This window comes from Monodon monoceros, unplaced genomic scaffold (genome assembly GCF_005190385.1).
Source record: "Monodon monoceros isolate NGI ecotype Baffin Bay Population unplaced genomic scaffold, NGI_Narwhal_1 Super_Scaffold_17, whole genome shotgun sequence".
Taxonomy (NCBI): Eukaryota; Metazoa; Chordata; class Mammalia; order Artiodactyla; family Monodontidae; genus Monodon; species Monodon monoceros.
Genome location: NW_021703773.1, coordinates 798,332 through 824,725, shown reverse-complemented (window position 1 = coordinate 824,725; position 26,394 = coordinate 798,332). Strand labels below are relative to the sequence as shown.

General features: G+C 43.6%; 1 protein-coding gene and 1 pseudogene across 3 annotated transcripts in view; one reads left to right on the top strand and one right to left on the bottom strand.

The window, feature by feature from the left end:
- The window catches only part of PSD3 (pleckstrin and Sec7 domain containing 3), a 565,580-nt gene that overhangs the window by 38,561 nt on the left and 500,625 nt on the right, over positions 1–26,394 (top strand). The window lies entirely within an intron of this gene.
- On the bottom strand, positions 15,414–16,176 carry LOC114897531 (annotated as a pseudogene).

Here is a 26,394-nt window from a genome sequence, read left to right as displayed (position 1 = left end):
CATCACAGGTTGTATTCAAGTCTTATGAGCCAATGAACTTGGGCAAACTCTTCCTGAGGCTTGGTTTCCTCCTCTGGACACTGAGGCAGTTGGGAGAGGATGTGTGTGACTAAGTCCTGGCTCACAGGAGGCCTTCAGCCCATTTGTTTAATCCTATACATTTTTCAGTGTTTCCTAAGCCTCATAGCCATTATTTGTCTGCCAGGAGGGGATGTAGGTGAAGGGTGTAGACCCAGTGCATTTCTGTGTCTAGTTCAAAGAGCACACTCAGGCTCACCTCGCAGGCCCTGGGGTGGCGGGGTCACTTAAATTATATCGCTTTCTTTTTTCTCATTTGCAAATTGCAGACCTCAAAGACTATCTAGAGAGAGCTGACATGGCCTCCTTGACCTGCATCCTAAGTACTGAACTCTTGATCTAAGAATTGTTGCAATCTCCATCACAAATTGGCTGGCTTGTTCAAACAAAAGTGTTATGTTTTGGGACTTCCCTGGTGGTCCAGTGGTTAATACTCCACACTCCCAATGCAGGGGACCCGAGTTCTATCCCTGGCTGGGGAATTAGATTCCAAATGCCACAACTAAGACCTGGTGCAGCCAAATAAATAAGTAAATAAATATGTTTTTTTAAAGTATTATGTTTCCAAAATCTGGACTTCTTTAAGAGTTTCAACTCTCTGCCAGGTGCTGGCTGGAATTGAGGATTTTAATTGTTCCATCCCTTCCCTTGTCATGGTTGTTTTTCACTAATGGGTTAAGCTAATACTTGGCAGGCATAGGATTCAAATGCAGGGAGTCTGGCTTCACACCATGGGTTTTTCCAGGACACCCTGCTGTCCCACTATTCAAAGCAGGCTCAGGAGCTGAGGAGAGAAAATATCTAGGTTTCTACCTTTTAATTAGATGAGGAAATAAAGCCATCTTTGTCACCATCCTCTGTCACAGATCTTAGAGGCACAGGAAAGTCTTAGAAGCATCGGAAGCTCATCATACATGTGATTTAGGTGTAAGGGATTCCTGGTACAGTGATGGGGGAGGTTCTCCTCCCTCCTCCTTGGAGAATGTCCCCTCCTTTTAGGGCCTGAACTATTTCTCCACACACCTACCCAAATTTGTATGTTGAAGTCCTAACTCCCAGTGCCTGAGAATGTGACTGTACTTGGACACAGGGCCTTTAAAGTGGTAATTAAGGTGAAATGAGGTCATATGGGTGGACCCTAATGTAATAGGTGTCCTTATAAGAAGAGATTAGAACACAGACAACACACAGACGAGGGCAACCCTGAGAGGACACAGGGAAAGGTGATGCCTACAAGACAAGGAGAAAGTCCTCAGAAGGAAGAAACACTGCTGACACCTTGATCTTGGACTTCCAGCCTCCAGGACTTTGAGACAACACATAGCTGTTATGGAAGCCATCCAGTCTGTGGTACTTTGTTGTGGCAGCCCTAGCAAACTGATACAGAGCCTAAGGCAGCTCTACCAAATCTTCATAAAGTGAGAAAACCTGATTGCTCTTTGCTTCCCTGCTCATATAGACTAGAGTGGACCCTAGCAGTGAGTTTTCTCTATTTTGTGAACGCAGCTGCTTACGGATTCACAAGCACCTTTCAACCCAGTATCTCACAGGTCTCACGTTTACTCACCACGCTGTTGATGTGGGGTCTCTTCCTGTCTTTCTTCCCTCCTTTCTCCACAAGGATATATGAGGATATATAGCATTCTGGCAGTTAAGCTGCTCGGAGTACATAAAGTATTAATTCAGCAGCTGAGCACCTTTCACTACTTTATCCATATATCTTTGTGAGCTAAATGGTTTTCACATGCTCAAAGCTATATACCGTTTCTTCAGGAACCTGACTTTCAAAGGTGTGGGCTTTAGATGGGGAGAAAGTACACTCTGCCCTCATAAAAGATCCCATAAAAAACATCTCTAGGGCTTCCCTCGTGGCGCAATGGTTGGGAGTCCGCCTGCCGATGCAGGGGACGCAGGTTCGTGCCCCAGTCAGGGAAGATCCCGCGTGCCGCGGAGCGGCTGGGCCCGTGAGCCATGGCCGCTGAGCCTGCGCGTCTGGAGCCTGTGCTCCGCGGCGGGAGAGGCCCGTGTGCCGCAAAAAACAACAACAACAAAAACCAAAAAACGAAAAAAAACCCATCTCTAACTGCTCTTTCCTCCTAAGTGATAGGTCTGCCAGGACTCTGTGCCCTGTAGGAGAGGGCGGGGCCGCTTCTCAGTGAAGGGCCAGGAGGTTGGCTCCATCGTCCCACCAGGCCCACTGGCATTTGGGTTAATTTTAGTCCTGGGGGCAGTCATCAAGCCTGGCCTCACCTTGGCTGCCACTTCTTGTAAGGCTTCAGGAGAATGAGTTAGAGGCGTCTGCCCTGTTCTTTGGAAACTCTGGATGTGCAAACGCTACTTGTCTCCAGGTTTGGGCAAGCCAAGGGTGCTGCCAGGCCGTTCCGTGGAGAGGCTGCATAAGCAAGGATAGAAGGCGAATGTGCATGAAACTTCACTAAAAAAATCCAACCACAAGACACTCAATGACACTAGGCTGTGTGTAGGTGTTACCTACAGCAGAAACTTCAGAGCAGGAGGCCCACCTGGCCACAGCATTGGCCCTGGGGGAGATTCTGCCAGGAGCACAGGCACCTTGGGATCCTTGTTCTGATGGGTTCCTGTTCTTAGGCAGGAGAGAGCTGGTCCTCTGCCTTTTAAGTCACGTCATTCAGCACGTCCCTATTGAATACCCACCTTGTATTATGCAAGAAGCGGGGGAATGGCTGATAGACAGACGTGCTCCCTGACCCCTGGGCTCAGCAGTGTGCTTGTGCATGCAGCATAGGCTGTTTCCTTCCCTCACCACACTCTGTGTCTCCCTCTTCTTTGTCCTTTCTTCCATTCATCTGTCCCCTGCATGCTCCACCTCCCAGAGGCTTGCATCGGAGGAAGACGCTGCAGGAAGAATGATGCTTATCTCAGGGCCTGAGTCCCTAATGGCAGGATTATATCATCCGGCTAGGAGATATTTTACGATAAATGACCATTTTATGGCCTCTCCAATTACAGGATCCTGAATCCCTTGCTTGTAATGAAATCTGCACAATGCATCTTACTGCTATAGCCTGGAGGCACATGAGAGCTACCCCAGAGTGCCAAGGACTGCGCAGTTAGAGACCTCCACGCTTGCAAATCAGCAATGCATTTTGTCATTAACATATAAACAGCTAAGTAGCACTGCATTGCTCACCTGAGGCTCTTAAGTACTTCATCTACTCAAGCACCTAGCTTAGTTCCTGCTTCCTGCAAACAGATTCATGTCCCCACATACACAGGAATAAGAGGCCTGCTGGCAGTGAGCCCCAGGGAGGTAGTGGGGTTTGCAGAGGGTATGCTGACAAATGTAATTGCTGGCAGCTGTTGGTCCCAGGGCTGCCAACCCTAAGATTTAACCCCTAACTCTCCAGGTGCTATGTGAGCTGAGGATAGATAGAGATCACTCTTGATCAAAAGCAGGTGCTCACCTGAGGAGAGATCACTCCTGATCAAAAACATGTGCTCACCTGAGGCCCACACCTGAGAACTTTGTCCCTATTCCTATTTAATGCCTTTTCTTCTATTGCAAGACCAACCAACCATTTCACTTGCCAAGACCTGAATGATAGTAAGCTTCAGTATTAAATACTGTTTAGCAGTGTCAACAGTATTTCTTTGAAACTTCCTTTGTCAGCTTTAACAAAACCTCATCAGATCTTACTAAAAAGATTAGCATCCTGGTGTTTTACTTGGGTAATCCAATATTGCATCAAACTTGGAAGAAAAAAGAGGTTTAGCTTGCCTTGGAAATTCAAGGCAAAGTTACACTTGGGTGTTTTAAGAGGCAGATGGGAACGATAAGGGGTAGAGTGCCAGGACTGAGTGAGAAAGAGTAGGCATGGCCCTTTGCTAAGTCTGACCTCAGCCAGATGCATGGTGCCAGGAACTTACCTCATATTTGCTGAATGAATAAGTGATAGCCCAAGGAAGGAAACTGATCAATGCTAAAATCAGAGTCCCTGTCAGGTCCGAAAGTATAAGATCTAGTTATTTCATCTTTGTTCTACACATATTTTCTTGTTTCCTATTGGATAATTCCAGTAAAATTTGTACCCAAACTAAACTTGAACAAGATGTAAGGGATGTTGGTTATGGACAAAAAGAAGATTTAAAGGAAAATATTTGAGAAACTAGTAATTAGACTGATGAAAGCCCTGAATTCAACTGGGAGTAAAAATATCTACTTGGTAGGTTATTGTGAGGATTAAATGAGATCATGTGTATAAAGCATCTGGCATAGTGCTGACACCTAGAAGGTGCCCAACAATTGTTAGTAGCCTCCTCTCAACACAGCCAACCTCAGTTGATTTTGAGCTGAATCAGAGGGCTGGTTTCTTTTACTTTCTTCCATTTCTAGAATTTCCTTCCCCTCTTAATGGAGAAATGTTACGGAGGAAAGGGATTATTACCTTTCTTTTGTTATGTAAAGAGACCTCATCTTTGCAAGAGCAAAGAGTTTTCTAATCACTTGGGTAAACTTCTGTAGAATCAGTCCTAGAAAACAGCTACTGGGAACTGCTATTTTCAAGAGCTTTATGCTGTTGCTTAGAAATGCTTCTTATTTTTCCAGGAAAGATACTTGGCTGTGTTCAAGGGAGTTTGGCTACTGTCAGTCTCAACTCCCTTAACACTTCTGATATATTCAAAATAAAAGACATATAAGAGAAATACCCAGGCCCTTTGGTGAACTTTTTCAATGGAACTGTGAATCTCTTGGTTTCATTTCATTCTCTCCTTAAAATGTTCTCTCAATTACCTGTAACAAAGTCCTAAACCTCTATAATGGTATTCAAGGATTTTCACAATTTGGGCCTTAACTTCTTCAAAAGTCTCATCTGCCTGTCTCCCCGGGTCATACCTAAGCCTTCACATTTTTCTATATAGCCTTCCCCATCTCTCCACCAAACTCCTATTCATCCTTGGAGAATCTCTTCTGTGAATCTTTGTGGTACACCACAGAGCAAGGTTCTCATAGAACTTTCATAGTTCTTTGGCTTTCACAGTATTTTTCATGTTTTATTGTATTTCATGTTGATATAGTAGGCTTGTACAGTATCTAGTATCTATTTGACACTAACTCTGTGTTTGTTGAATAAATGTTGTCTTGAATTTGGTCCGAAAAGTGGGGGAATACACCAATGTTTTACTGTTTGCACCAGACTGCAAACTCTAGAGAAAAAGACCTGGTCTTGGTGACTAGATTAAAGACCATGGAATGAGTTGACAAAGAACAGTAAATATAGTGAAAAAGAACAGATAATAATTTACATTCATTTAATATCTGCTATAAACCGGGTACTAGATGCTTTCAAGGATACAATTGATATAATCTTATTTAATCTATTTGATAACCAGGTGGGGATTAACACACTTACAAGTTAGTAAATGGGTTTAAGGGTAGAGTGACTTGGTTAGTGACTTAATTAATCATGGAGCCTAGATTTGAATCCCATCTGTTGCTCCAAAGTCCAGGCTGTTTGCATTACCCCAGTCTGGCTCAGAGAAGGGAGGCTACCATTGAAGCTATAGGCTGGCACTTGTTCGCAGCACGGGTTTGAGGGGGGAAGGCAGCCAGGAGATTGCAGGAATTAGTCAGTTGTGAGGTGATGAGTGCCTGGGCAAGAGTAATAAGCAGAGAGTGATCAATACATGTGATAGGCCCTGACAAGGAGGAGCCGGGTGCAGCACAGCATCTTACTTGGTCCTGAATGCAGTTGTTTGAGGTGGGGTGGGGGGACTGCAGTAGGGGCAGGGCACAGTCCTCAGCACAGATCCCCAGATGCAGCTGCTCCAGGCCCTGAGCTGGGAGACTGGCCAGCAGCGTGGGGAGAAGGAGACAAAAAAGACTCAGGTCCTGCAGAAAAATCATAATGTGGTTAATGCCTCTGTGAGTATCTGAGCCCTGACACAATATGTGGTCACGGTAGTTCCCCCCAGCTATGAACCTAAACATGGCCTGCAAAAGTAATAGGTTGGATCCCATTCTCCTCCCAGGTGGGAGGGATTGTAGAGTCCACAGCCCCACAAAAGCATGACCAGATGAGAGGATTGTGTGGGAGCTGTTTGGCTGAATATCACAGTAAATTGAAAGGCTTTTGACCCTGAGCTACCACTAAAACTGCTTTGAGATCCTGTTTATGTAGCATGATTCCATACCTGTGAATTCTTACCACAATCATTTTGGCCAAATATGCTGTTTGCCAGTCTATGATATTTGGCAAAATGTGTGGTCTGATGCTGAACATAGAACTGGCCTCCTGGTTAACATGCGTCAAGTCTTGGGTCTTTACTCTTTTTTTTTCTACTCTTTTCTGTTCCACCCATTTTCTATAAGGTCAAAGTAGTTTATGGACATGTATCAGATTCCTGGGGACAGGCGGTAGGATATGTAAGGACCCGGTCTTTTTGTAACTCCCTCCCTCCTACCTGCATTACTGGCCAACTCACTGGCAGCATATTCCTTTATTCAAATTTACCAAGATGGAAGTTGTATTTAACTGGAGATGAGAGTCATCATTCTTCTCTTGTAAAGTTGTGCTTTCTTTTTAGGAGGTATGATTCCTTTATAGGTATTTCATTCAATTAAAAAGAAAGAGAGAGAAAATTGAACTTTTGGCAGCAACATCAAGTGTTACGAATGAAATTAAAACACCCAAGCCAGTGCTCAAGGCTATTATGTGGATTTATGATATTCCTTTGAACTCTTCATAAGTTCAGTGATTTTGAGTTTCAGTGACCCATGAAAAAAGTACTTTCATGAGGTGCTTTTGTTTATGTCCCAGACTTTTTTTTAAAGAAAACTGAAGAAATTCTGTTGGTGTCTGGACCTGGTCAACTTATAGACAACCTTTGCTGGAATAGAATTGAAGGTTTTTGATATGTCAATCATTGATATTCTGCTGTTACGTATGATTTTCTTCACTTTATATATTATAGACCTAGATTTATCATGCCTGACATTTTGGTTTTAAACATACACTTAGGCTTGCTTGGAGAAGGACACGTTGGGGGCTCACTCATCTGGGAGCCTCACCCCGCATTTCACTAAGCGTGTGGAGGGAAATAAGTTTGCAGAATGTAATTCTAGAAGGTGGGTCACCTGCGAAATCACTTTAGAATTTGACATCCTTTAAAAAGTGGGGGGAGGGGTGCTGTAGGGATGAAATACCATATGTTAGGTGCAATGTGGGAATCTGAATCTTTTCCTCATTTATTATGTAACGGTTTTGAAACCACATGTTCATCCAGCTGTTTCTCATCAGATTTGTTTTGTTTCCATATAAACACATACACATAAAATAAAACAATTTTAATGAAAAGAGAAATTCTCTTTTCCCCTTAAAGTTTCTTTGATGATGAAATTCATGTAAAGGTCTGAATTATGACAATGTACAAGTTAAAGAATTCAGAAGAGAATTAGAACAAAATTCAGTTTTGATTATCTCTTGTCTCCCTTTTTCAAATATGTTTCTTCATTCCTTTGCTCTCTATAAAACCACATGGGAGGGCTTCCCTGGTGGTGCAGTGGTTAACGATCCGCCTGCCAATGCAGGGGACATGGGTTCGAGCCCTGGTCCGGGAAAATCCCACATGCCGCAGAACAACTAAGCCCATGCACCACAACTACTGAGCCTGTGCTCTAGAGCCCGTGAGTCACAACTACTGAGCCCACATGCCACAACTACTGAAGCCCGCGTGCCTAGAGCCCATGCTCTGCAACAAGAGAAGCCACCGCAATGAGAAGCCCGTGCGCCACAACGAAGAGTAGCTCCCGCACGCCGCAATGATGAGTAGCCCCCACTTGCCGCATGAAGACCCAACGCAGCCAAAAATAAATAAATAAATTAATTAATTAATTAAAAAAATAAATGGATTTTTTTTAAAAAACCACATAGGAAAAGCACAATTTTGAAATAATATTAGAAATCACAGTTTTTGGTTTCTTTTTTGTGAGAAAAGATAAAATGGCAGAAAAAGTGTGCTGATGACATCAAAACAGAGGAATTCTGGTTCAGAGCATGTTGGGAAACACTTACTTCTTACTCTTACCCTTGTCTCATTACTGAAAATTTGCCTGGGCGTATAGTCCAGTGTGTTTGTCTGACACATATTAACTTTGTATACAAAGACACATAGCTGCCCTTGAGTCTGGCCCAGCAAGTTCAAGAAGTGTAGCATTTCCAGCAGTTACAGCTTTGCAAAGGGACAGAGCACATTATAAGACATTTTATTGTACTTTTGCACTGAATTTCATTTAAGTAAGAATAGTAACTTAGATTTCTATAAAAATTCATACTTTTTAGTAACTTAGATTTCTATAAACTTTATACATTCCCTCATTTAATCTTCACAAATTGATACCCCTTTTACTATGAATTTAAGGCTCAGGGGATTCTGACTCCACATAGATAAGTAAAATGGGTGTCATGCATTGGGGCTCATTCGTTATGGCGAATCACCCTACTACACTGGGGACCAGTCAGCTCCTAAAGGTAGGATAACTAGCTAGACCAGCTCCAGTTAGCTCTGACCTCTGCGTTAATGCCTGTCCCTTTTGTCTTCTGACTTACAGGGTTATGGGGCCATATAAAAAGTAGATAAGGCAGATTACATAAAATGGAATCAAGTCTCATAGAGTGTAGAATGTTGGCGGTAGCGAAACTTTCCATACCATGTTGTCCAAACCTGACTCATGGGCAACATCCCTGATTTCCCCCCTTTCCAGGATACTTCCAGTAATAAGGGACACAGCCCCTCACACGTAGCTTCTTCAGCAAGCTCGTCACCTGCATGGTTATTCTGGTCCAAGCCCCAAGACTCTCTTACCTGACAACTGAATCTTATAGGTCTTCCTGTCATCACTCTTGTCCTGCTGCAAACTCCATGATCTATTCTCCACATAGCAGTAGGTGATCTTTTAAAATGTAATCAGGCCAAGTTATTCTCAGGCTTAAAATCCTCTAAGGTATCCTCACCAGTTAAAATCTAAATCCAAATTCTGAGCATGGCCTTCAGGCCCAAAGACCTGGACTCCCACCTTCATGCTGAGCTCTGGTCCTTAGTGCTCTGCACCAACCACGAGGATCCTCTCACTGCTCCCATTTCACGACCTTTGCCCTCTCCCCAGGCTCCCCTCCCGTCTTTGTGGTATGTTCTCTCATTGTCAGGTCAATGCTCCAACATCATCTCCTCAGACCACCCTAACTAAAACATTTCCCACCAAGCCGCTTGCAAACCCTTGACCTGCTTTCTTTTTCGTCATGGCTCTTTTTGTTCCTTTATATTATTTAAAACGTTTATTCATGCAAATGTTTACTGTCAGCCTCCACTCACTCCATGAGGTAGGGACTTTGTCTCGTTCATTCTCCACTGTATTTCCCAGTGTTGTCATCTTGTAGGTATTCTATAAATAAATTAAATTAAAATTAATTAATCAATTATTAGAAAAATTTCCTTTCCATTTCAAGATTGAATACATGCAGGGGTGAAAGATGACTCTAAGATTCCATCCCTGGGTACCTGAAAGAGTGATGGATGTGGGACATGAGGAGCTGTAGGAATACAGAGTGGATGGCATCTAATGCCACTCATTGAACACCCCCTTACTCGGGAGATAGGGTTCATACAGCCAGCATGTCAGGGACTGGAATCCACATCCCCTCATTTCCCTGCTTTGTGTTCTTTCCAGGACATGACATCATTTCATCAGCAGGAAGTGAGGTTGGTGTACAAATAAAGGAGAGATGATGAATTTGGCTTTGGACATGCTGAGTTTGAGGTGTCCCTGGGACGTTCACCAGTTAGATATAAAAACTGAAACTCAGAAATGAGCTCAGATACCTGCATTGATTTTGTAATTGAAATGTGGGAAAGGATGAGATTGCCAAGGTAGATAAAGAGCAAAAAACAAGAAAAGGGAGAGAAGAAGATGGAAAAAAAAAAAAAAAAGCAAAGGCCAGAACATTTGCATATGGAAGAAATTTGCAGATAAAAAAAAGGATGCACATGGTCTCATGAAGTCAAGGAAGAAAGAAGGTCAATGGAGGGAAGGTCAAGTAGGACAAGGACAAAGCAGGAGGAGGGGCAGTTTCAGCAGTGCAGGGTCAAAGGTCAGATTGCCAGGGACCCAGGTCCTGAGGATGAGGCCTTATTGGTTAAGATCACTGGAGTTAAACTGCCTGGATTTGGACCCAGACTTCAGCATTAACTGTAGGGCCTCAGGAAAGATTTTTAATCTCTCTAAGTCTTATTGCCTCATATACTAAATAGGGATAAAAGTATCATATTAAAATATTATGAGAAATAAATGAAATAATCCACTTAAATTGTTAAGCCCAGTTCCTGATGCATAGCAACTGCTCAATAACTTTAGATATCATTTCTCTCTCTCTTTTTTTTTTTTTGGCTGCGTTGGGTCTTCGTTGCTGTGCGTGGGCTTTCTCTAGTTGTGGCGAGCAAGGGCTACTCTTCGTTGCGGTGCGCGAGCTTCTCATTGCGGTGGCTTCTGTTGTTGCGGAGCACAGGCTCAGAAGTTGTGGGTCGCAGGCTCTAGAGCGCAGGCTCACTAGTTGTGGTGCACGGGCTTAGTTGCTCCGCAGCATGTGGAATCTTCCCAGACCAGGGTTCGAACCCGTGTCCCCTGCATTGGCAGGCAGATTCTTAACCACTGCACTACCAGGGAAGTCCCAGATGTTATTTCTTTTGGTAAGAGTTTGGAATATAAAGGAAGGAGAAAGATAAGATATAAATTGGGGAGATTAACGGAGTTCAGGGAAGACCTCTTGAGTGAACAAAATCCTGTAAAGAAAGGAAAAAGGTTCATATATGTAGACACAGGGCTTAGTGTTAGGGAAGAGAAGATAGATGTTGAGATAGGAGCACAAAACGGATGATAAGGATGAGAAGAGAGATGGGTATTTTGATAAAGAGAAGGTCTTTCAGTGCCACCTTGTTAGATCAGCCCATGGCCCCCACTGTTGAGAGCTTGTGAGTGCCTCTTTCTCACTACGCCACATGGGGCTGTTAATTCCAACTTTCTGAACTGATACTGTTTGATAAGCACTGCCAGGGCTAAGGACAGAGCTCTGTAGAGGTGTAAGAAAGCCTCTCCAAGTGGCCACTGACCAACAGTGAATCGAGCCGCCATTCATGCAACACAATCATTAAGAATCTCAGGGCTGGAGGCATCTGAAAGGCCATCTGGCCCAAGATCACCTGAATTCCCTCCACAGCATCTCCAGCAGGCGGTTACATATAAGCTGCATTTGAACAGCATCCCATTTGGTATCTTGCAAGCCAGACCTTTCTTTCTCAGGTTAGACTGTTCAGCACAGGAATTCTCCCACTGATCTGCCATAGACTTGAAATTGCCATTTTCAATCACTCCTTAGGCTTAACAGACTGAAGGATTCTTTTAAACCACAAATACATAACCTGGGGATGGAGATGCTGGTGATGCCTTTTCTGTAAGAGTCCTTGTCAGTCACAAAGGATGACTCCAAGGAGGGGTAAATCTAACGTGCGGTGGGAGGGCTGCAGATGTTAACATCTGAGAACGCTTAACACCAAGGGATGTTAAAGAGCATTAGACACTGCTACAAAAGCCAACATGCAAGCACAGGGTATTCAGAGGAAGGGAAATATTGAAGTCATGTTCATCCTTTGTCTTATTCTGGCCCCAGGTGGGCACTGGGGTGTGCCACCATCTAAAGAGGAGCCCGGGCTTCCCTGGTGGCGCAGTGGTTGAGAGTCCGCCTGCCGATGCAGGGGACACGGGTTCGTGCCCCGGTCCGGGAAGATCCCACGGGACGTGGAGCGGCTGGACCCGTGAGCCATGGCTGCTGAGCCTGCGCGCCCGGAGCCTGTGCTCCGCAACGGGAGAGGCCACAACAGTGAGAGGCCCGCGTACCGAAAAATAAGAGGAGCCCAGGCCTGAGCATTCACTCCTTGCCCTCATGTAAACGAGGACATTTCAATTACTGGCAATGAGGTAGTCCATTGAATCCATTTAAATGGACCCAGCCAGAGGTTCATGGATCTGGTTTAAGCTAGGATAGCGGAAGGTATTCTCAGTCTACCTGAGGATAAGACTTCCAACCAGCCATGTAACCCTACCACAATCCAAATGGAGCCCAGCGCAGCCCAGCCCAGCCCAGCCCAGCCCAGCCCAGCCCAGCCCAGCCCAACCCAGTCCAGCACTCTCTCAGTTCAGCTAACTCTGAACTTTGTTTTTCCTCATCTGTGAAATACCTCACCTATTAGAATGCAGGGAGCTAGAGTAGAGGGCCTTGGGTGGGTCTTCCCACTTCTAAATTCCATGATAGTAGCTCAGCTACAAGATCTCCCTGGAGACTCAAGAGATCATAGCAAGGAGGCAGGTAGGAAAGGAGCAACGGCAGCTCCAGAATTTCAACCTATGGCAGACCTGGAGCCCATCTGTTTGGAGGTTTGACAATCTGGAGGGCTTGTCACGTAGTTCCATCTGCATGGCAAACAGCGGTTTTTACTTCGATTGCATAAGCATTGGTGGGAGTTAAGGGAGGTTGACAAGCTCCCTGCAAACAACCCTTGTGCCATTTTGGGAAATAGGTCCTGGCGGATGATGTGGCCATTCCTCCATCTCTCACTCGGGGCAATCTCCATACCCTGCATTCAGCTTTAGGAAACGGAAAGGCTCAGCAGTGGCATTTGAGTATTGTCACCACCATCAGAAGATATTCCTTTTTCATCAGGAAACTTTGGTTATCACTAATTTTCTCTTCTGCCTGAGTGTATGATGTGAGTTGGTTAAGATTTGGCCAAAAGAAGCATAAAAGAGACTAGACAATTTGTTAAAAATATAAAGGGTGATAAAAATTTTTTAAAATCCTTTTCTTAATTCAATGATGAAATATGGCTGTTAATGGAAAACGAATTGGTCTACTCCGGCCATAAACCCTTTACGTTTATGTTAATCACACTAGCGTTAATACCAAACACTGTAAATCTATTAATAGCAGTTTTCATCTTCATAGTACTTTACCAACAACTAATTAATTAAGCAAACCTGTTTTAACTGGTTGCCATGGTAGCAGAGATGCACAGAAATGGTTGCATCCATCAAATTCATTCTTAGCTCCTGAAATATAATTCAGTTTGGGCAATAAGTTATCATTATGCAGCACTATAATGTGTTTAGAATGATAATTACTATGTTAGTAATGAAAAGATTTGCGAGTACACATAAATACATGCAGTAGTAAATATTTAAAAAGATAATTTTTATGCTTATTACCTATAAAATCTTTTCCTCCACTGAATCTGGTAGCCAAAACATGACAATTTCATCTGTAATTATTACTCTGTTTATACCTTATCTACTCTGTTTGCTCTTCAGTACCCATCCTGAGAAGATGGTCATCCAGATGAAAGAGGCTTCCAAAAATTTGCCGCTGAATAAACAGTGAGGAGAGGAGTTGCGGGGCAGGGTGGGGAGATGACAGTTGCCATCTTCAAGGGTCTGAAGGCTATTGGAGTGGAAGAGGAATGGGAGTGGTGGCTTGACTGCTGGTGTCCAGACCAGCGTGAATGGCGAAGCTACAGGGAGGCATGTGTGACCTGCGGCCCCATGGCACAGGGGTTACATAGGATGCTCTGGAGTCAGGCTGGACCTAAATCCAGACCCCGTCCTTGCTGTGGTGGGGTTAGTTGCTCGGAGCCACCGGCCTGCTGCATGGGGTCGTGTGGGGATTCCCAGCTAATACACGGAGGCCTCTGCCTAGCACAGAGTAAATAGAACATGAGTGTTAGCTCTTTATTAGTGGAGGACTTTTACCTGAAGTTTGTTAAAAATAGAATGGGTTGCTTTGTGAAGCAATGACTCACTTCTCTGTCAACTGGAAGTAATGAAGCAGAACCTGGATGGCCACCTGTTAAAACTGCTGTATAAGGGCTTCCTGCCTTGAGGGTAAGGTTGAAATAGATGATTTCCAGGTCCACGATTCCATGAATTTGGGGAGGAGGGGAAGGAGGAAGGGCTTCTATTTTCATCCTTCAACCTTTGCTTCACTGGATTCTTACTATAATGTAATACTTGGGTGAACTAGGTTTGTGACGTAGTGTTATTGGTAAAATGGTATTATATGGAGCAAACTGTTCTCTTTCAGAAAGAAAGTCCTGAGCTAGCCTTAATTCTAAGAAAGACACTCACTAATTTGACTGTTTAGTCTCTGCCAAGTTTTCCTCCGAGACCCTTTAGGTCCTTTTCAAATGGAGATGTTTTTCCAACTAGTTTCCTTAAGTCTGTGGCTCACTGTGTTCTAAAATTACGTTATTTCCCTTATTATCCAGAATGTCATCTGTCTACAGTCATATTTCTCTAAATATTTGTACCTATCTTTACCTTGTCCTTTAAATCCTCATCAGTGAGCAGGCAATGAACCAGCCTAGGTGTGTTTTTTTTTAACGTCTCAGCAAAGGTGTTTTTAATAAACACAGCCTAAGCTAAAACAGCTCTGCTTCAGAGAATTCTTTCTTGACTAGAGTGGCAGCCCTGAGCTCCCGGGTGGCTGGTGGCGGGGCTCCCAGCTTACAGTCTTAGACCTGGAAGGTTTTCTGTTCAGATTCAAATGCAGCCTTGTTAATTCTGGTGAGGTCTGTGCTCTGAGCATCTGATGATGGTGCCTAACCCCCCACCCCGCGTCTCCTCCTGCCTTGTCGACTGGGCCAGGCCTCAGCTCTCTGGGCCTGTTTCCCGATCTCAGAAATGGACACGATCTTAGTATCCACCCTGCTAGGAGGACCCCCGAGGTTCCGAGGTGAGGTTCAGTGGGCGGTAAGGTCACAGAGGGACCAATGCGTCCTTTCTTCTTTCAGAAACAAACGCGCCTCATCGCGCTAACTGCCGACACCAGCAGCCTAGTGACACCTTCCCCGTGGGAGGTGTTTGGAGGGTGGGGAGGGTCAGGTGGACCTTGTGTTGCTGCTTCGCTTTATTGCCCTTCGCAGATGGTGCGTTTTTCACAAATTGAAGGTTTGTGGCAACCCTGCGCCGAGCAAGTTTATTGGCACCATTTTTCCAACAGCATTTGCTCACTTCCTGTCTCTGTGCCGCATTTTGGTAACTCCTGCGATATTTCAAACTTTTTCATTATTATTATTCTCTGTCGTGATGATCTGTGAGCAGTCATCTTTGATGTTCCTACTGCAAAAAGATCACGACTGGAAGGCTCAGATGACGGCTAGCATTTTTTAGCAATAAGGTGTTTTTTACCGTACATGTGTTGTTTTAGACGTAATTCTGCTGCACGCTTATAGATGAGGGTACAGTGTAAACGTAGCTTTTATCTGTACTCTCGCCGGGCTTTCCAGAGGAACATATCATCGGTGCAGCGGAAGGCTGCTCGCAGGGCCCCCGCGGGGTCAGTGGGCATCTCCGGCTGGTGGGCAGCAACAGCGTGCATGTGCACAGACGCGTACCCCGCGGCGTCCACCCCTCCGTGCCCATCGAACACGGCAAAGTAGGCGCCGTCCACGGAGTCCGATAGGCCAAAGAGCAGGTTGAAGGCTGGGAGGCACACGTGCTGGTCCTCCATCCTGAGGCGCGCATTACGGATGGCATGCACGGAGACAAGCCACTGCCGCTGCGGGACCCAGACAGCCACGGGCACCTGCTTCTGCCACTGGCTGCACACTTCCCAGAGCTGGTCAAAGAGGCTCCGCACCAGGCCCGCAGCGTCCAGCAGGTTCACAGGCGCCTCCTCCTCCTCATCGCGATCCTCCTCCACCTGCTCCGGCAACTTCCGCAACTCAGAAAGGTTCGTCCGCAGTAGCCAGGCAGGCAGCAAGTGGCGGCCGAGCGCTCCTGCTGTTCAGGAAGCCCATGGCCAGCTCAGCTAGCTCGCCTTCCACCTCCTCCTGGATCAGCATTGTACCTCGGACCTTCCATGGCAACGGGCTCTCCGGGCCCAGCGGGGCTGGGAAGTCGCGGAGGAGTGCGTCCAGGAGGCTGGGGTTCTCCTCTGCCTTCTGGCTGTTCTGCTGTGGGGGTCCCGAGGCCATGCCCAGAGCATCCCCGGGGGCTGCTGCCAGGTCGTTGGTCTTCATTCTGCCACTCGGCCGCCCGGTGCCCGCTAGCCGCTCCCCCCAGCCTAGGTTTTTAACAGTGTGGGCTTCTTTCTCGTTTTTCTTTTTTTCTCTCTAACAACACCGTATGGTGACAGCTCTGGCCTAGCTGCTAAACGTCTGCCCAGAGCCGCTGAAGTCCACACAGTTACAGGCTTGTTTGTGGGACCTGGTGTCAGGTCCATCCCAACCACTCATGAGACTGCTACTCCTGGGAGTGTGGTTGTCACTATGACAACAGGCTGAGAAGACTAGGGATAGACTGAGAACTTTACAGCGAGGCTGAGAGGGAGCTCAGGGAAAAGGAAAGAAAATAAATCCTAGGGAGGTCACCAAGGCAAGGGTGCAGGGCTGGGTGTAAGCAGTACAGGTAGAAAGGAGACAGAAGGAGAAGGAGAGCAAGAAAGAAGAGGTTTAAAATCTGTCCTGATTCTCACTTTTAAACCCTATGTCTACATAGATTCTTTAGATGCAATAGAAACCCTACTCCTTAGAAGAAATAAAAATTAAGGTTTGAAAAACAAAATATATTCTAAAAGAGAAAAGAAAAATGTCCTTTTACGGATAACCATTCTAGAATCAATCATTTACTATAAAAGCACCATAACAGCATCAGCAATATAAACTAGTATGGGCAGTTTCTATAGAAAACCACAAAGAAGAAAAAAATTAAATGAGAAACCAATCTCATATCCAAAAATATGATGATTGTGTATCTTTAGCTATTAAATAACTTTCAGAAATCACATACAAAGTCTTTTTTTCTGAACAAAATGGATTTGAAGATGTCCTGTTGTTTTGTGTGTGTGACAACTACGTGACATTTTAACCAAATGACAAAATTTAGAGCATTAAAGTAGCCCTCCTTCTTATTGTTAAAAGTTTCAGAAGTTCTTCAACTGTAATATGTGCATATTCAACTTATATTCATAACGAAATGAGAGGCAAGTTCTACAGTCTGACATTAATGTTGAATATCCATCAACTACAAATTACTAACCTTTTTTGGAAATATTTTTCATCTGAAAAAAATCAGTAGCAGGTTAATATAGCTTAAATTACGAAAGAAATCAACTTGGCTTTCAATTTTGTTTCTAAACATTATATTTAACAAATAAACATAAGGGATAGATAAAACCACGTCTCATTTCTGAGGTGGGTGGGTGTGTGTTTGGGGTTAGTGTAAGAGGATGAAATGTTGATTTTTTTAAAATATTAAATTGCTCTACAAATCTTAAAGCATTTTATTTGTAACTCATTTGACAAGTGAAGACAGTGGCCGGAGTGAAGGGCCCAGATAGGACCCACTGCCCCCAGGTTGGCCTCCTCCAGTGGTCCCCCCCATCTGGGGTCCAGTGGCCTGAGCATCCATCCCCAAGTCACGCTGAGCAGCAGGAAGGCCCCCCTAGAAGGTGATCATTGCTCCAAAATAGAGCAGATCATGGCACGTGTCCACCTAGGACATTTATAAAGTAAAATATTATGACGACGGTACTCAAATAAGTGTCTTTCAAGCTGTGCCAAGAGTCTGTAAAGGGTTTCCCCACCTGTAAGGCAAAGAGGTCGGGTTACATCATCTCTAGTGTTCCTCCTAGTCCCCTCTATGACACTGAGACTTTTACTCATGGTTTTATCTTCCACTCTTATTTAGTTAGCATACACAAAAGGCCAAAATTTTTTTTAAATTGGTAAGATCAATGCAATAGAAGAGAGTTCAAAAATAGACCCACACATATATGCTCAATTGATTTTCAACACGATAATTATATGAGGAAAGGGTAATCTTTTCAAGAATGGTTTTAGAACAATTGGCTATCCATGTAGGAAGAAAGGAACCTTGACTTTTAACTCATACCACATAAAAAAATTCAGTTGTAATGTAAACATAAGAGTTAAAATTATAAAACTTCTAGAAGCAAACATAGGAGAAAATCTTTGTGACATTATATTAGGCAAAGATTTCTTAGGAAACAAAAAAACACAAACCATAACAGAAAAAGTGGCAGATTGGATTTTTAAATTAAAAACTCTTGCTCTTCAAAGACACTTAAGAAATTGAAAAGACAAGCCAAAAACAGGTAGAAAATTATATGTATTTACAAATACAAATACATTTATAAATATGTATTTACAAAATACCTATCTGATATAGAACTTGGATTCAGGATATATAAAGAATTCTTACAACTTAATAAAAAGAAGACAAAAAGATTCCATTTTAGAAAATGGGCAAAAGATTTAAATAGACACTTTACAAAAGAAGACATACGAATTGAAAATAAGCACATGACAGGATGCTCAATTATTATTTATCATTAAGAAATGCTAGTCAAACTACAATGAGATACCACTCTACGTACACAAAAGGCCAAAAATTTTAAAAAACTGATAATATCAAGTGTTGGCAACAATGTAGAATACTGGAACTCTCAAACATTGCAGATGGGAAAGCAAAATAATATGGCCACTTTGGAAAACTGTTTTGCGTTAAAAAAAAAATAAACATACATTAACCATATGACCCAGAAATATCGCTTCTGGATATTTATCCAAGAAAAAAACATATGCACTATACACAAAAACTTGAATATCGAAGTTCATAACATTTTCTTTGTAATAGCCAAAAACTGGACACAACCCAAATGTCCATCACCTGGTGAATAAACAAATTATATTGATATATCCATATAATGGGACACTACTAAACAACAAAGAGGAAAAACTACAGATCCATATAAAAACATGCATGAATCTATGTGAACGCAGGCAGAAAACAAAAGATTTCATACTGCATGATTACATTTATGTGGGATTCTAGAAAAGGGAAAACTACATCGGAGAGAAAAGCGAGTTAGTAGTTGTTAGGATCCAGGGTCTGGAGGGAGGGGTTGACTGCAAAGGGGCATGGAAATTTGTGGGGAGAGAAGGTGTGAAATGTCTTTTTTTTTTAATTTATTTTATTTTTGGCTATGTTGGGTCTTCGTTGCTGCGCGGGTTTACTCTAGTTCGGGTGAGTGGGGGCTACTCTTCGTTGCGGTGCGCAGGCTTCTCATTGCGGTGGCTTCTCTCGTTGCAGAGCACAGGCTCTAGGCGCACAGGCTTCAGTAGTTGTGGCACGTGGGCTCAGTAGTTGTGGCTCGCGGGCTTTAGAGCACATGCTCAGTAGTTGTGGCACACGGGCTTAGTTGCTCCGCTGCATGTGGGATCTTCCCGGACCAGGGATCGAACCTGTGTCCCCTGCATTGGCAGACGGATTCTTAACCACTGTTCCACCAGGGAAGCCCTGGTGTGAAATATCTTGATTGTAGTGGTGATTTACAGAACTAGATACATTTGCCAAAGCTCACTGAACTCTGAACTTAACAATTCTTATCACCAGTTCCAACGTCTGTGGGTTTTTCCCCACACCACTAAGCAGTTCCCCAGTGCCAGCTGGGTGTCCTACAGTTCAAGTCAATTGTGACACTATCTACCTGGAGATACCATCAAAGCCGACAGATTAAGGGCTCATCCTTAAGGAACGAAAGGCAAGATTGTGTTCCTTGTGTTCTCCAACCCAGAACCTCATCCTTTTGTTTTTTTTAAGGAGGCTTCATTACATAGGCACAGTTGATTAAATCACTGGCAATTGGCATCAATTCAACCTCCAGCCCCTCTCCCCTTCCCAGAGGTCAAGGGGTTGGGACTGAAAGTTCTAGAGCTTTTTTTTTTGCGGTACGCGGGCCTCTCTCTGTTGTGGTCTCTCCCATTGCGGAGCACAGGCTCCAGACGCGCAGGTTCAGCGGCCATGGCTCACGGACCCAGCCGCTCCGCAGCATGCGGGATCCTCCCAGACCGGGGCACGAACCCGTATCCCCTACATGGCAACGGGACTCTCAACCACTGCGCCACCAGGGAAGCCCAGGTTCTAGCCCTTTAACCACAGGGTTGGTTCTCCTTGCAACCAGCCCCCACCCTCAGGTGAGGTTCTAAAGTCATGCCATCAACATAACAAAAGACGCTTTTGCTCTCACCACTTAGGAATTTCGAGACCTTCAGGATCTCTGTGTCAGGAGCAGAAGGAAGACCAAGTATATTTCTTATTATAAATCACAGTACCACAGCAATAACATTGGTGAGTTTTACAGTATGTAAACTATCCATCAGTAAAGCTGATTTTGAAGGAAAGAAACCCTTTTCTCCAGGGTTCCTGATTGTGGATTTATATGAATCAATAGGGCCGAAATAGCTGGGCTCACAGAGTTCAGAAGTAAGGTGACTTGAAAAGAGCCACTCGGTCAGAATTCAGCCCCAGGAACTTGTCAACTCTTGCAGGTAATTCAGCAGATGTGTCCAGAATGAGGGTCTTTAATGGGAAATGGAGAGAGAACGGGTAGATTTCTCTCCTTTCATGAACACAGTTACAGAAATTTTCAAATGTAAGAGTTCCTAAAGCAGATCTTTTGAGATGAGAGTTCTATTGGAAGTTCTCTTACCTGCTTTGTTGACAGTGTTCACCAACATTTCTCTCTGTAGAGCCACTGAAATCAAAGGAATCCCTAAACCACATGCTAGTCCCTCCCAAAATAAGGAGAGAGAATTCATTCATCTATGCATTCAGGGAACATTTGATGGGCAACTCCTCTGTGCTGGGCAATGTGCCTTGGGCAGGAGAAAAAAAGGAAGTAAATAAAGAAGGTGTGGTCGTCTCTGCACCTGAAGGCTAGTCTGGTCTGAGTTTCTTGGGGTCACAATTCAGAACATTTACAGATTCAGCTTCTGGGATTTGCCATTATCACTAAAGCCTTGCCAGAAAGATTGTGAGGATTGTGACAATAAAGACTGCTTTTGAACACCAGAGTACTTTTACAATGTGAACACACTCAGGCATTGGTAATTTTCATAGGTCATTTCTACTCTGGAAAAATATTATACGTGAAATGCTTATTTCAGCAAAGTAGTTTTTACATGGAATCCCCCTTCAATACAAACACTGCTTTTGAAACAATTCCTTTTCACTGGAATAATTCTGAAAAAGTAATTTGTTTTTTGAGGGAAATAGGGACTGTCCCCCAAATATTTTCAGTAATTATTTGGACAGTAAAGCATTTTCTAGTGGAGTAGGGGGATGCAGATAGGTTTTCAAGTGTGAAATAGAAAAGCAGCTATACCTATGTACCTTGGTTTTTGTTCTTGATGGTTGAGTCAGTACTTAGTACTGTACTAAAAAGCTTTATATTCTCAGAAAAATAAACCAGGGCAATCATATGGTATTGTTAGGGAACCGTTGGCCGAAACCACTCACCTTGGCCAGGCACGATAATAACCACTTGCATGAGTTGTCTCACAATAGGAGGTCCTGATAAGGAACATGGTGCTGCCACCTAAAACCAACCTGGAGAATTCGGGAGGGGCCAAAAGGAGGGAGGAGATGCCAGCCCGTAATATGTCCTGCCGACCTCCCAGAAACCCTCGTGCTGGAAACCGTCTTGGCTAAGAGATGCACATACCATCAGGAAGGACAGTGAGTCAGACCAAATATGGGCACAAGCAAGATGACTGGCCAGAGACAACCCCCAAAGCTAACCCCCATCACCATAAAACCTGAGACTGCAAGCCACATGACAGAGCAGTTCTACTGGGTTCCCCTACCCTGCTGCTCTCCACCTGGGTGTCCCTTCCCAACAAAGTCTTTTGCTTTGTCAGTAAGTGTGTCTCCTCGGACAATTCATTTCTGGGTGTTAGACAAGAGCCCAATTCTGGGTCCCCCTTCTGGTAACAGTATCTTTGGACCAAACTTTCACTTGCCATTCAGTGCCTCCTATGTGCCAAAGCCCTTGTGAGGCCGTGCTGTCCAGCAGAACTCTGCAATGATGGAAAGGTTTTCTATGACTGCACTGTCTAAATATAGTAGTCAGGCTCAGAAACTGGGTTTTAATTTAATTTAATTCTTTTACATTTAAATGGCTACATATGGCTAGTAGTTATCAAGTTGGACAGGTTGGGTATGAGGAATAGGTAATATGAAGTGTCCCAATATGCACAATGTGGTCGTGGTGAATTGGGCTAGGTGTAGATGGAGAAATTTTTCAGTGATTTCTGTCCACAAGGGTACCAGTCTTTCAGTCATCACCTTCAAACATATAAATCTACAGTGGAGGTGATTAAGGCTATATCCAGAGGTACACTATGTAATGTATATACTTAAATGTCCATGTAAATATATGTGCACATGTATTTATAGCAAGAAAAAAATGCTTTGACTCTTTCAAGTCAAGAAAGGTAAGAGGATGGTAGGTAGAATGGGGCTCTTTCTGTCTCAGGTTCTACTGAGGTGTCAATGCATTAGATATGAAAGTGTACAAAGTGAATGTGAAACAGACCTCCACCCCATGTACAGATTTTTAAGGAAATGGTCCTGAGATCCTGCTCCACAATCTTGGATCCCATAGTTAGATCAAAGCTGTAAAAAGAAGTGAGTGTGAGGAGATTGGGAGGACATGGTGACTAGAGCTGTCGCCTGGTTCTACTCCCCATTAGGGGAAGGTGGGAGGTTCTACTCTATGACCCCAAGACTCATAAAGGGACTTCAAAGAGACTTGTTGGAGAAATTTGAAGTTGTTCCCTGTAGCTGGAAAACACTGAGGATAGTGGCCTCACTCATGCCCCAGAAAGCTAATGGAGACTGTTGCTTTCCAGGAAGCTCAGTGGGAGAGAGAGTTGAGTGCTCTAGGGGCAGGGCCTGAGATCCCCTGCTGTGTGGTTGGGATTAGCTTGCACTTCCAGAGTTGCTGAGCAAGGGCCATGAGTGTTCTTGTGGACCAGACGTGGGCCACATGCAAGAGAGTTGGCCTGGGGTCTACCTTCCTGTGGTCTATCCATTGGGGTGGGCTGGAGAGTATCAGTAAGAAGAGGAGGTGTCCCAGTGGGTACTTAGGGCTGTGGAACAGGAGCAGAGGTTGTCACCTACACTCTCCTTCCCATAGCACACTTCCAGCTAAGCAGGGAAGAAGATCTGATGTCAGGTCAAGTTTGGGCTTTCCAGGATGGGGTAGTTTAATTACTGAACTGACCCTGTGTCTAGAGTGAGCTGAACAATTTCTGGGCCTGCCAAATTTTCATTTAATGACAGGGAAGAGTTTCCCCCACCGAATGAGATGATTGTGGAGGACAGTTTTGGTTATACCAGGAATGGAACTTATTCAACATCCTGGTTCTAATGTATATAGTCATTCCATTCGATTTTTCTTGGTATAATTCCAAGAAGCTGTGGTTGACACTTCTTTTGTAACAAAAAATACAGAAATTAAATACAAATTAATTAAAAAACAATTTCTATCAGCCTGGAAACCTATATATTAATTAAATATCTTTTTTAGTGAATTCTAGAAGTAATTATTTTTGCAAAAAATAGTAAACAAATATTAGTAACTAGGTCAGGCATAACAAATTAGCTTGAGACAAACTGAGAAATTGCTAGAACTATAGGTATAAACACTCTCTTCCATTCTTCTTGAAAATGATAGAATGAACGTGTTGATAAAAAGAGAAGTGATGATTGTAGGGTGTAGGGAGACAGCAGAATAGAGAAAATGCTAACTGAAAACTTTAGAGAGGAAAAACTTTCATGTAAAAATAACCTGACAATATTCCATTAAGAGCATCTACCTGCTCTCCTCCTATTTTTTCAACCTCCTCTGCTGGTTCTTACTCATCCCCCTAACTTCTTAGTGTTGCCTTGGACTTTCTCTTTCTCTTTATCCGCCTCTTTGGTGATCTCATCTCATTTCATGGGTGTAAATACCACTTCTACTCTAACTTCCAAATTTATAGCTCCAGCACCAACCTCTTCCCTGAATTCTGATCTCCAACTGCTTATGCAGCACTACCACTGGGTGTCTGAAAGATGCCTGCAACTCACCATGTCCACAGCTGAGCGCTGACGTCCCCCGCCTAGTCCTGCTCCCCTGCAGGTTCTTCCCAGCTCAGTTTCCCAACTCCATCTTTCAAGCAGTTCTCCCCCAAACACTTGGAGTCATCCTTGACTCTCTTTCTTTTCCACCCTCCATTGATCAGAAAATCCTGTCAGCTCAGCCTTCAAAATACGACAGAATCTGAACAATTCTCACTACCTCCTTTGCTTCCACCCTGGCCTATGCCACCCTCGTCTGCTTGGATTGTTGCATTAGCCTCCTAATTCACTTCCCTGTTTCCGACACCCCATACAAGGTGATCCTGGTAAAAGAGAAATCAGATCCCGCTACTCCTCTGCTCAAAAGCTTCCAAAGTCACTTAAAAGCCCAGATCCTCTCAGTGGCCTGTAAGACCCCACACACCACACCTCCTGCCGTCACCCGTCCTCACTCGGCTCTTGGCACACTGACATCTTTGCTGTGGCCCGAACACGCCAGGCGAGCCCTCGGGGCCTCTACACTCACAGTTCCTCACCTGTCTGTCTGTGAGGCTGGCGCCTCTCCTCCTTCAGGTCCTCACTCAGATTTCCCCTTCTCAGGCGCATCCTTCTCCAAACACCCTTTGCAACCATCCACTCCCCACACCCACACTCCAAACTCCTTGTCCCTCTTCCTTGTTTTATTTTTCTCTAAAATGCTTATCACCATATCAGGTCTTATAAATATTAACTTATCTTGCATATTTTCTGTCTTCCCAAGGTCATTAGACTGTAAGCTTCGTGAGGACAGGGATGTTTCATTTACTGCTAAAGTCAGTGAACTATACCTAGTACAATACATGCAAATGTTCAAGAAATATTGGTCATATGAATGAATAAAAGAATAGCTATCCATGAGAAAGATAATAAAAAATAAGCTGAAACCTTTGTTATTTGTGTTTCTTCTTCTCCTTCTCCTTCCTCTTCTTCTTCTTCCCAGACATAGCCTAACTTATTTGGATCCTGGGGAAAAGGTGAACTGGGTCCAGCCTATGATCTAACATTTCTGTGCATGCAGCACAGGGAGCCAATGTCAATTCCTCCTTGATCTTCCCCTGATTCTCTGCTCTTCGAAATCACCTCAGCACAGTGACCAGATTTTTACTCTTTGCTTCTTGTCTCCCAATCCTCTTATCCATCCAGCATCCATTCAGTATTCAGTAGAGTCACATGCCAGGTGAATTTTGTCTTAGATCTGTCCTTTCAGTTTCACCTTGGGCTACTGAAATTCAAGGACAGATGATTTTAGATTGTTGTATATTTGAGTTGAATATTTGTTGTGTATGTAAGTTGAATAATTCTACCTTGGATAAGGGCAAATTTCAACTCAACAATTATTCACTGAGTCTTTACTATGGACCAAGAACAGTGCTAGAAGCTAGGAATTTGACAATAAATAAGCTAACGTTCTCCACTCTAATATACCAGTTATTTGTATACAACAGATAAATGATTAATGTGTTAAGAGGTCTTCTAATTGAAAATATTGTAGAGGTTAGAGTTTGTGTATTTCAAATAAAAACTTTAAAAATGCATGTTTTAAGACTCTTGGATTGTTTGAGAATTCGGGTAAAAACGAGGAGTGAACCGTAGAACGCAATGAGAAATTTTCTTTTTCTCTTTTGACATGAAATAACTGACATCTATGAAATGATAAAATTCACAATATTAATAAAGATGAATTTAAGAGCACTTAATGTTAATCACTGCCTAAGTAACTTGAAATGTCCCCATATCCTACGGCTCACATATGAAAGAAACTTGAGACGTCTTCCTAAATTCGACAACACAGTAAAATTGTACATGTTATTTTCAATAATGAATGTGAGACAGGAACTTTTCTAAAGTGTCAATTAAAAAAACCAAACAACTTTTGATCAACTATGCTGGAGAAAAGACTTTTTATTCTACCCATCAGAAATGATGTTACAGAATTATTCTACCACTTCACACTCATTAGAACGGCTATAAAATCAAAATACAGACAATAACCAGTGTTGGTTAGGATGTGGAGAAATTGGAACCCTCATACATTGCTGATGGGAATACGAGATGGTGCAGCCACTGTGAGGCACAGTTTGGCAATAAAATTAAACAGAGTTACATATGACCCACGAATTCTACCCAAGAGAAATGAGAATATAACATCCACACAAAAACTTGCACAGGAGTGTTTACAGCAGGAGTATTCATAAAAGCCAAAAAGTAGAAACAACACAAGTGTTCATCAGCTGATGAATGGGTAGTAGAATATTATTTGGCAACAAAAG